The sequence below is a fragment of the Trachypithecus francoisi genome, unplaced genomic scaffold, assembly GCF_009764315.1.
Source record: "Trachypithecus francoisi isolate TF-2019V2 unplaced genomic scaffold, Tfra_2.0 Lachesis_group4, whole genome shotgun sequence".
In the NCBI taxonomy this organism is placed as follows: domain Eukaryota; kingdom Metazoa; phylum Chordata; class Mammalia; order Primates; family Cercopithecidae; genus Trachypithecus; species Trachypithecus francoisi.
In genome coordinates, this window is record NW_022681469.1 from 9,928,811 (window position 1) to 9,940,313 (window position 11,503).

The window sequence follows — 11,503 nt, forward strand, 5'->3', positions numbered from 1 at the left end:
TGGGATTACAGGCTTGAGCCACCGCGCCCGGCCACACCCCTACATTTTTGACAGTGTTACGTCAGTTCTCAAAGAACTATACTTAACAGGGTCTCTGAGGAAAATACCCAAGGAAAAAATACTGTCAGTCCGTGGTATCATTCTATTTTTTTTGCCCTGTGGCCTAATCTAACATTATAAGATAATTTTCCAGGCTATTCTGGCAAACCCTCATCTGTCTCTCAGACTATCAATCTTTGACATTACTCTTTTTTTTTTTTCCTTGAGATGGAATCTTGCTCTGTCACCAAGGCTGGAGTGCAGGGGTGCCATCTGGCGATTCTCCTGCCTCAGCCTCCCTCCCGAGTGGCAGGGACTACAGGCGTCTGCCACCACGTCTGGCTAATTTTTTGTACTTTTAATAGAGGCGGGGTTTCACCATGTTAGCCAGGATGGTCTCCATCTCCTGACATCATGATCCGCCCACCTTGGCCTCCCAAAGTGCTGGAATTACAGGTATGAGCCACTGTGCCCAGCCTTTGACATTACTCTTAAGAGAACTTACAGCCTTCCTTAGAAAGTTTGAGTGCCTTCATAAATTTTGTGTGTTGCACAAAACGTGGTCACCAGTTACCCAAGTCAGAATCTGCTGGGATCAAAGTCATTACAAGATTCACAGCATGTATACAAAGAGGAAAAAGGTGCCACCTGTAGTTGGGACAGTCCTGTGGGTAGGGAATAGGCTGCTATTTATGTGGTACACCTCAAAAAACAAAAAGTGCCAGTGATCAGATTAATGAAATGCCAACAGTTTAACAGGTAGATTCAGAACTAAAAATAAAACAATGTGAAAATAAAGACATTACACCTGTAATCTGAGCACTTTGGGAGGCCAAGGTGAGTGGATCACCTGAGGTCAGGTCAGGAATTCGAGACCAGTCTGGCCAACATGGCGAAAACCCATCCCTACAAAAAACAGAAGAATTAGCAGGGCATGGTGGTGTGTGCCTGCAGTCCCAGCTGCTTGGGGGCTGAGGTGGGAGGATCGTTTGAGCTTAGGCTGGTTAAGGCTGCAGTAAGCCATGTTCACACCACTGCACTCCAGCCTGGGTGACAGAGTGAGATCCGTCTCAACAAATGAAAAAAAAAAAAAAAAAAAGATAGTACCTACGGGTACCACATGCTACAGAAAGAGGTCGAAGAAGAAAAGGATTATAAGTGTCATTGAGAGATATTACCTTGAGTGGCTGAAGCAAAAGCACGGGGCTGAGTAGAAGACAGAAGAGAAGGGGTAGTTCTGTGACATAGTTCAGAAAGCACTGGGCTTAGACTAAAACCCACAAAATATAATAGACCCTGGCTCTGGCCTTGGGCAAGACACTAGAGCTCTGTAAGTTTTACTTTCTCCATTTAATATAATGGTGAGGGGAGGGTACCTTTATGAAAATCAGCCACATCTACAAAAAAAAAAAAAGCTGTTTTTCAGCTATACTGGTAACACAGGCATCTCTAGTATGAGCTAGGTGATGGATTACTAGAGCTAGGTGATGGATTGCAGTACATGGAGTGGCAACAAAATCACTCCCAGTCCATACATGGGGGACTGGCACAGAAGCAGCAATAAGGAGTGCTTCTGAGGTCAAACCAAGGCAGGAATTAGGAGCAAAAAGTGAGCAAGTGCAGATAGAGAATGGGTAGGAGCTGAGAACAAGGAGGAGGGGTAGCTTTAAGAAAGGAGAGGCCAGGTGCTGTGGCTCACGCCTGCAATCCCAACACTTTGGGAGGCCAAGGCGGGCAGATCACGAGGTCAAGAGGTGGAGCCCATCCCGGCCAATATGGTGTAACCCCGTCTCTACTAAAAATTAGCTGGGCGTGTGGCACGCGCCTGTAGTCCCAGTTACCCAGGAGGCTGAGGCAGGAGAATCGCTTGAACTCGGGAGGCAGAGGTTGCGGTGAGCTGAGATCGCACTACTGCACTCCAGCCTGGTAACACAGGCTGGAGTGCAGCCTGTGTCTCTTTTTTTTGAGACTCTGTCTCAAAAAAAAAAAAAGAAAAGAAAAGAAAGGAGAAAGGGCGGGGCGTGGTGGCTCCTGCCTGTAATCCCAGCACTTTGGGAGGCCGAGGCAGGTGGATCACCTGAAGTCAGGAGTTTGAGACCAGCCTGGCCAACATGGTGAAACCCTGTCTGTATTAAAAATACAAAAAATTATCTGGGTGTGGTGGCAGGTGCCTGTAATCCCAGCTACTCGGGAGGCTAAGGCATTGCTTGAACGCTTGAACCCCGGAGGCGGAGGTTGCAGTGAGCCGAGATCGCGCCATTGCACTCCAGCCAGGGCAGCAAGAGTGAAACTGCATCTCAAACAAAAACAAAAACAAAACAAACAAACAAAAAAACAAGAAAGGAGAAAGGAACTCTGGTAAGCGTCACCTGGAGCTTTCCATATGCTCATGCTTATCAGGAGTCAAGCAGAAGTTTCTATCTAAGCTGTCTTTGCCCCCACATCTGATCACCTAAGTAAGGGAGTGTAAATTGTCTCGTGACCAGTACTCAGATTCTGGAAATAAAGGCCAAGTTAATAATGGCCTCACTATAATGTGAGGATGAACGGGAGATTATGAATGTGAAATACATAGTGTCTAGTCAAGAGTAGGCATTCAGGACTGGGCACGGTGGTTCATGCCTGTAATCCCAACACTTTGGGAGGCCGAGATGGGCGGTTCACTTGAGGGTAGGAGGTCAAGACCAGCCTGACCAACATGGCAAAACCCTGTCTCTGTTAAAAATACAAAAATTCTCCAGGCGTGGTTGCATGCACCCGTAGTCCCAGCTACTGGAGATGCTAATGTGGGAGAATCACTTGAGCCCAGGAGACAGAGGTCACAGTGAGCCAAGATCATGCCACTGCACTCCAGCCTGACACAGCAAGACCCTGTCTCAAAAAAAAAAGAGTAGGCGTTCAGTAAGACGTAACTCCATATTATGAACGGAATCATGTCCCCTCCCCTTTCCAATTCACAGGTTGAATCCCTAACCCCCAGTGTGACTGTAAGATCAACTTGACACCTTTACTAGTCATAAAACTAACAGGGGAGAGCCCAGCATGCACATGGACCTGAGCAACGTGGGTGGGGAGGCAGAGGCTGCGAGTGCTGTGCTCCACGGAGCTCCCCATCGGTGGAAAGGAACTCCAAAAATGAGGGAGAAGCGCTCCCACCTCCAAAACCAGCAGCAGAGCAGCAAGCTGTGTCTGTCTGTGTGCATAACTATTTGGCTGTTCTGAGCTGCATCTGGTACAGCCATCTCTTCTGGTACCACATATGTGCTAATGACTTTCAAATCTATAAATCCATATTTTCAATTTGTGCCATGAACATCTCAAACACAAAATGCCCCAAGTAAGACTTGTCACCTGTATCAACCCTCACTCTACCCCTCTTTGTTGTTATTGTTGTTGTTTTGAGACAGAGTCTCGCTCTGTCACCTAGGCTGGAGTACAGTGGCGCAATATTGACTCACTGCAACCTCTGTCTCCCGGGCAATTCTCCTGCCTCAGTCTCCCGAGTAGCTGAGACTACAGGCACCCGCCACCAGGCACAGCTAATTATTATTATTATTATTTTTGGTATTTTTAGTAGAGGCAGGGTTTCACCATGTCAGGCTGGTCTCGAACTCCTGACCTCAAATGATCCGCCAGTGTCAGCTTCCCAAAGTGCTGGGATTACAGGCATGAGCCACCATGCCCAGCCTCTACCCCTCTTTATTACACTGTCCTGTATTTCCTACCTCTGTATACTAAATCTACCTCATCTCCAAAGTTATAAATCTGATGATGCACCTAGATTTTCTTAAACCCAATCTAGCATGTAGCTCCTGATTCTTCCCAAACAAGATCATTTCTCACTCTCTATTGTTACTACTTTAAGTTCACTTTATTTATTTATTTATTTATTTATTTATTGAGACGGAGTCTTGCTCTGTCACCCAATCTGGAGTGCAGTGGCACGATCTTGGCTCACTGAAAGCTCTGCCCTCTGGGCTCATGCCATTCTCCTGCCTCAGCCTCCCGGGTAGCTGGGACTACAGGCACCCGCCACCACGCCCGGCTAATTTTTTTGTATTTTTTAGTAGAGATGGGGTTTCACCGTGTTAGCCAGGATGGTCTCAATCTCCTGACCTTGTGATCCACCCACCTCAGTCTCCTAAAGTGCTGGGATTACAGGTGTGAGCCACCGCACCTGGCCCACTTTATTTATTTATTTAATAGTGTTTTCCTTGACAGGTTTCCTTGCTTCTGGCTTTTTTTCCTGCAGTGCATTCATCATCCATCTGCCAGATGGGTTCTTCTAAAATGCAATTCTAATGTTGCTCCCTTCAAGAAATACTTAGAAATTTCCCATTTTGGCTGGGTGCAGTGGCTAATGCCTATAATCCCAGCACTTTGGGAGGGCGAGATGGGCGGATCACTCGAGGTCAGGAGTTAGAGAGCAGTCTGGCCAATGTGGTGAAACCCTGTCTCTACTAAAAATACAAAAATTTGCCAGGCATGGTGGCACACACCTGCTCGGGAGGCTGAGGTGGGAGAATTGCTTCAACCCAGGCGGCAGAGGTTGCAGTCAGTCGAGATCATGCCATTGCACTCCAGCCTGGGCAACAGAGCAAGACTCCGTCTCAGAGAAAAAAAAAAAAAAAAGGAAAAAGAAGTTTCCCGTTTTATTTTAAATGCATTCTTTGATAAGAGCTAGAAGAATCTGTGAGCTGACCGTGACCTGCCACTGCAGTTTGACCTTCACAATGTGAGCCTCAGCCTCATCGCACAGCATGTATCTTTCTCAAGTGCATTATATTCTTTCATGACTCTCCCTCTGTCTGGAATGCCTTCCCTCCCTCACCTCACCTCCCTCACATTCCATGATTCAGTCTAGAGACCAGGAACAGTTTAGTTATATGCTTGTCTCTTCTCCCAGCACCTCTAAATTCCTTCCTCTAAAGCACTCCTCACTGAAACTCTGTCTGCTTCCCCTCATAGCCTGAACCCCTGGAGGGCATGTGTATGCTCTTGTTTTTGCATTTTCTCCACCTAACACACACCTGACATAGAAGACCTTCTAGGGCTAGGCATGGTGGCACACCCAGTTACTTGAGAGGCTGAGGTGGGAGGGTTGCTTGAGCTCAGGAGTTTCAGGCCAGCCTGGAGGACACAGCAAGAGCCCATTTCTTTTTTTTTTTTTTTTTTTTTTTTTTTGAGACGGAGTCTCGCTCTGTCGCCCAGGCTGGAGTGCAGTGGCCGGATCTCAGCTCACTGCAAGCTCCGCCTCCCGGGTTCACGCCATTCTCCTGCCTCAGCCTCCCGAGTAGCTGGGACTACAGGCGCCCGCCGCCTCGCCCGGCTAATTTTTTATATTTTTTAGTAGAGACGGGGTTTCACCGTGTTAGCCAGGATGGTCTCGATCTCCTGACCTCGTGATTCGCCCGTCTCGGCCTCCCAAAGTGCTGGGATTACAGGCTTGAGCCACCGCGCCCGGCCAAGAGCCCATTTCTAAAAGGAAGAAAAACAAGACATTCTAGAAATTCTTCCTGAATGGTCAGAAGGAATGATGAATTGGGTTTTTGGGTACTGAGGATAGAAAGGATGGATATGAAAAAAATGTAAATAAGATTAAGCAGGGTTTGGTGACTGGGGCACATCAGGAGGGAGAAATCATTCTTGAAATAATGTCCCTCGGTCTCACTACATGGGAAAAGAATGCATGTACATTTCAGAGCTATCATAGGTGATTCTGACATGCTAATTTTATATTATTACTCTTCCCCTCCCATTTTTTTTCCAAATAGTGAATTTGAGAAAAACCACTCAAAAAAATTTTTTTTTCTTTCTTTTTTTTTTTAATTGAGATGGCTGTCACCCAAGCTGGAGTGCAGTGGCTCAATCTTGTGCAGCTGTCACCCAAGTAGGAGTGCAGTGTCACTCAAGCTGTCAGTGTCGTGTCACCCTAGCTGGAGTGCAGTGGTGCAATCTTGGCTCATTGCAATCTCTGCCTCCCGGGTTCAAGCCATTCTCTTGCCTCAGCCTCCCGAGCAACTGGGACTACAGGTGTGCACACCATGCCCGGCTACTTTTTATATTTTTAGTAAAGACAGGGTTTCACCATGTTGGCCAGGCTGGTCTCGAATTCCTGACCTCGGGTGATCTGCCCACCTCGGCCTCCCAAAGTGCTGGGATTACAGGCATGCGCCACCATGCCAGGCCTACAGTTAAAATTTTATGTCTTCTTCCTAAAACTAAAGACTATTTCATACTTAGGATTTTTGCAGGGTGGGGTGTTTCAAAGGTTCCTATTTGATATGTTCAGTTATAAGTGCCCTGCACTGTAGGCTTTCTTTTTTCTTTTTCAATTTTTTATTTTTTGAGTCGGAGTCTCACTCTGTTGTGCAGACTGGAGTGCAGTGGCGCGATCTCAGCTCACTGCAACCTCCGCCCTCCAAGTTCAAGCGATTCTCCTGCCTCAGCCTCCTGAGTAGCTGGGATTACAGGCGCCTACCGTGCTCGGCTAATTTTTTTTTCTTTTTTTTTTTTTTCGAGATGGAGTCTCGCTCTGTTGCCCAGGCTGGAGTGCAGTGGCCGGATCTCAGCCCGCTGCAAGCTCCGCCTCCCGGGTTTACGCCATTCTCCTGCCTCAGCCTCCCCAGTAGCTGGGACTACAGGCGCCCGCCACCTCGCCCGGCTAGTTTTTTATATTTTTAGTAGAGATAGGGTTTCACCGTGTTAGCCAGGATGGTCTCGATCTCCTGACCTCCTGATCCGCCCGTCTCAGCCTCCCAAAGTGCTGGGATTACAGGCTTGAGCCACCGTGCCCGGCCTCGGCTAATTTTTTTTTTTTTTTTTTTTTGTATTTTTAGTAGAGACCGGGTTTTACCATGTCGGCCAGGCTGGTATTGAACTCCTGATCTCGTGATCCATCCGCCTCAGCTCCCCAAAGTGCTGGGATTACAGGCGTGAGCCACCACGCCTAGCCGCTTTTTTCTTTTTTAAATAGAGACAGGGTCTTGCTATGTTGCCCAGGCTAATCTTGAACTCCTGGCCTCAAGTTATCCTCTGCTGCCTTGGCCTCCTAAAATGCTGGGATTAAACAGATGAGACACAGCCAGGCACAGTGGCTCACGCCTGTAATCCCAGCACTTTGGGAACCTGAGGTGGGCAGATCATCTGAGGTCAGGAGTTCAAGACCAGCCTAGCCAACATGGTGAAACCCCGTCTCTACTAAAAATACAAAATTAGCCAGGCGTGGTGGCGCATGCCTATAATCCCAGCTACTTGGGAGGCTGAGGCAGGAGAATCACTTGAACCCAGGAGGCAGAGGTTGCGGTGAGTCGAGATCGAGCCATTGCACTCCAGCCTGGGCAACAAGAGTGAAACTCCATCTCGAAACAAAAAACAAAAAACACAGGTGAGACACGAGGCACAGCCCACTGTAGGCTTTCTACACCTTAAAACATCTGACAATACCAGCCACTATGAAGAATATGGAGCAACTAGAGTTCTCACACATTGCTGATGGGAATGCAAAACAGCATCATACCATTCTAGAAAATGGTTTGTTTCTTATAAACATGTACTTACTGAATGACCAGCAATCCCACTCTTGGGTATTTATCCTAGGCAAACGAAAACCTCTGTTCACACAAAAACATGTACATGAATGTTTGCAGCAGCTCCCTTCATAATTGCTAAAATTTGGAACAACCCTAGGCTGGGCGCGGTGGCTCACGCCTGTAATCCCAGCACTTTGGGAGGCTGAGGCAGGTAGACCACAAGGTCAGGAGATCGAGACCATCCTGGCTAACACGGTGAAACCCTGTCTCTACTAAAAATGCAAAAACAAAATTAGCCAGGCGTTGTGGCGGGCACCTGTAGTCCCAGCTACTCGGGAGGCTGAGGCAGGAGAATGGCATGAACCCGGGAGGCGGAGCTTGCAGTGAGGCGAGATTGTGCCACTGCACTCCAGCCTGGGTGACAGAGTGAGACTCTGTCTCAAAAAAAAAAAAAAAAAAAAAAAAAAATTGGAACCCAAATGTCCTCTGATGGATGGTGGCTATACAAACTGCAATACATCCATAGTACTAATGCATTTTTTTCTTTTCTTTTGAAACAAAGTCTTGCTTCATCTGGAGTGCAGTGGTGTGATCTGCACTCACTACAACCTCTGCCTACCGGGTTCAAGCAATTCTCCTACCTCAGTCTCACGAGCAGCTGGGACTACAGGCAGTCGTTACCACACCCAGCTAATTTTTGTATTTTTAGTAGAGACAGGTTTTTGCCATGTTGGCCAGGCTGGTCTGAAACTCCCGACCTCAAGTGATGTGCCCACCTTGGCCTCCCAAAGTGCTGGGATTACAGGCGTGAGCCACTGTGCCTGGCCTGCATTTATGTTTCTTTTTAGAGACAGGGGTCTCACTATATTGCCCAGGCTGGCCTTGAACTCCTGGGCTTAAGGGATCATCCCCACCTCAGGATCCCTTGAGGGGACCTACAGGTGAGAGCCACTACAGCCGGTGTTCCTCAATAACATTGATACAGATAACAGTGTGGATGACTCAAAAAGGTATACTGAGTTGAAGTATGTTGTAAACTTTTATAAGTCTCATAAGGTTACATACTGTATAATTCCATTTACGTGACATTCTTGAAAGGTAAAACTATGGGCTGGGAGCGGTGGCTCACACCTGTAATCCCAGCACTTTGGGAGGCCTAGGCAGGTGGATCATGAGATCAGGAGATCGAGACCATCCTGGCTAACACGGTGAAACCCTGTCTCTACTAAAAATACAAAAACAAAATTAGCCAGGCGTTGTGGTGGGCACCTGTAGTCCCAGCTACTCGGGAGGCTGAGGCAGGAGAATGGCGTGAACCCGGGAGGCGGAGCTTGCAGTGAGGTGAGATTGTGCCACTGCACTCCACCCTGCGTGACAGAGTGAGACTCTGTCTGGAAGGAAGGAAGGAAAGAAGGAAGGAAGGAAAGAAAGGAGACAAATAAATCAGCCCTTGCTAAGGGTTACAGATCTAGGAAGGGAGGTGAATCAATAGACATTACAAGCTGGCTGGACACGGTGGCTGTCACCTGTAATCGCAGCACTTTGAGAGACCCAGGCAGAGGATTGCTTGAGGCCAGGATTTTGAGACCAGCCTGGGCAACATAGCAAGACCCTGTCTCTACACTTTTTTTTTTTTTTTTTTTTTTTTTTCTGAGGCAGAATCTTGCTCTGTCACCCAGGCTGGAGTGCAATGGTGTGATCTTGGCTCAATGCAACCTCTACCTCCCAGGTTCAAGTGATTCTTCTGCCTCAGCCTTCCGAGTAGTTGGGATTACAGGCACCTGCCATTATGCCTGGTTAGTGTTTTTTTTTTTTTTTTTTGAGATGGAGTCTTGCTCTGTTGTCCAGGCTGGTGTGCAGTGGCGCAATCTCGGCTCACTGCAATCTCCACCTCCAGGATTCAAGCGATTCTTCTGCCTCAGCCTCCCGAGTAGCTGGGCTTACAGTCACATGCCACCATGCCCGGCTAATTTTTGTATTTTTAGTAGAGACGAGGGTTGCACCATGTTGGCCAGGCTGGTCTCGAACTCCTGACTTCAGGTGATCCACCTGCCTCAGCCTCCCAAAGTGCTGGGATTACAGGCGTGAGCCACTGCACCCGACCAACAATATTTTTAAAAAGAAAAAAAAAAAGGCTATTCCAACAGCGTTTTAGAGGGTGATGAAACTTCTAATAGCCTTGTAACTGGGCCCCTTGAGAGTTCAGCATCTTGCAGTTCTTAAGGACTGAATAAATGAAAATTCTGATCAGGCCTTTACCTGTTTGCATGTTTTAACCACTTGCTTTTTGCCCAGTATTCCTTGTTCTCACACTGTAATTACATAGTGCTGATGTACTGTTTTATTGTCAATGAGGAGGAGATAACTTCAGGGTCATGAAAAACTGTTGCAGGGGGAATTAATGCCTTCAGGGTCGTTGAGTCCAGCCCCTGATGCCCAGAAGCCTGATTGCTCAAGGTGTTATCAGAGACTGAAGAAACACAGACTTTCCCCCTTGGTTCCCTGAAACTCCCCTCCCTTACTCTCTAGCCCCATAAAAACTCTGTGCTTCTTTTTGTTAAGACAGATTTTAGAGATTTGCTCTGCTGCCTTCTCTCTTTGGCCAAATCTGTTAAACCTTTCTCCATCTCCAAGCACTGGTGTCTCAGTGTTTGGCCTCATCTGCCCATGAAGTACACAGGCCTGATTTTGGGGTTCTACAACAGCCTGATTATGATGTCCGTTACATGTTTATACATATGCTAAAATTCGGAGTTCTATGTAGTAGTATAGAAGCTATACTTCTATATAACTTAAATTTATTTTTAAAAAGTTAATAGTTAAAAGTTCATAGCTGGGCGCAGTGGCTCATGCCTGTAATCCCAGACTTTGGGAGGCCGAGGTGGGCGGATCACCAGGTCAGGATATCAAAACCATCCTGGCTACTATGGTGAAACCCCGTCTCTACTAAAAATACAAAAAAATTAGCCAGGCGTGGTGGCCAGCGCCTGTAATCTCAGCTACTTGGGAGGTTGAAGCAGGAGGATTGCTTGAACCCAGGAGACGCAGGTTGCAGTGAGCCAAGATCGCACGACTGCACTCCAGCCTAGGCAACAAGAGCAAGACTTCGTGTTAAAAAAACAAAACAAAAAAATCATAGCAGTATGCATTAAAAAATTGTACTGTATACATACACTTTGGGAGGCCGAGGCGGGCGGGTCACCGGAGGCTGGGATTTCGAGACCAGCCTGACCAACACGGTGAAACCCTGTCTCTACTAAAATACAAAAAATTAGCTGGGCATGGTGGCGGGCGCCTGTAGTCCCAGCTACTCCGGAGGCTGAGGCAGGAGAATCGCTTGAACCCGGGAGGTGGAGGTTGCAGTGAGCCGACATCCTGCCACTGCACTCCAGCCTGGTGACAGAGCAAGACTCCGTCTCAAAAAAAAAAAAAAGAAAAAAGAAAGAAAAGGCCTGGCGCGGTGGCTCATGCCTGTAATCCCAGAACTTTGGGAGGCCAAGGCAGTTGGATCACATGGTCAGGAGTTTGAGACCAGCCTGATCAATATGGTGAAACCCCGTCTCTACTAAAAATACAAAAATTAGCCGGGCGTGGTGGCGTGCACCTGTAATTCCAGCTACTCGGGAGGCTGAGGCAGCAGAATTGCTTGAATCCGGGAGGTGGAGGTTGCAGTGAGCCAAGATTGCGCCACTACACTCCAGCCTGGGTGACAGAGCGAGACTCTGTCTCAAAAAAAAAAAAAAAATGTACTGTATAACATTTGGAAAAACAAAAAACATTAAATAGTAAGGTACATGTACATTTCACAATTAATTCCGGGACAAATACAGATATGCACATGCTCCTCAGCCTATGCAGGGACTATTTTATTTCTCATGGACATCCTCTCCCAACTGCATACTTATCCTTTGCTACTTTAGCCTGACACCTAA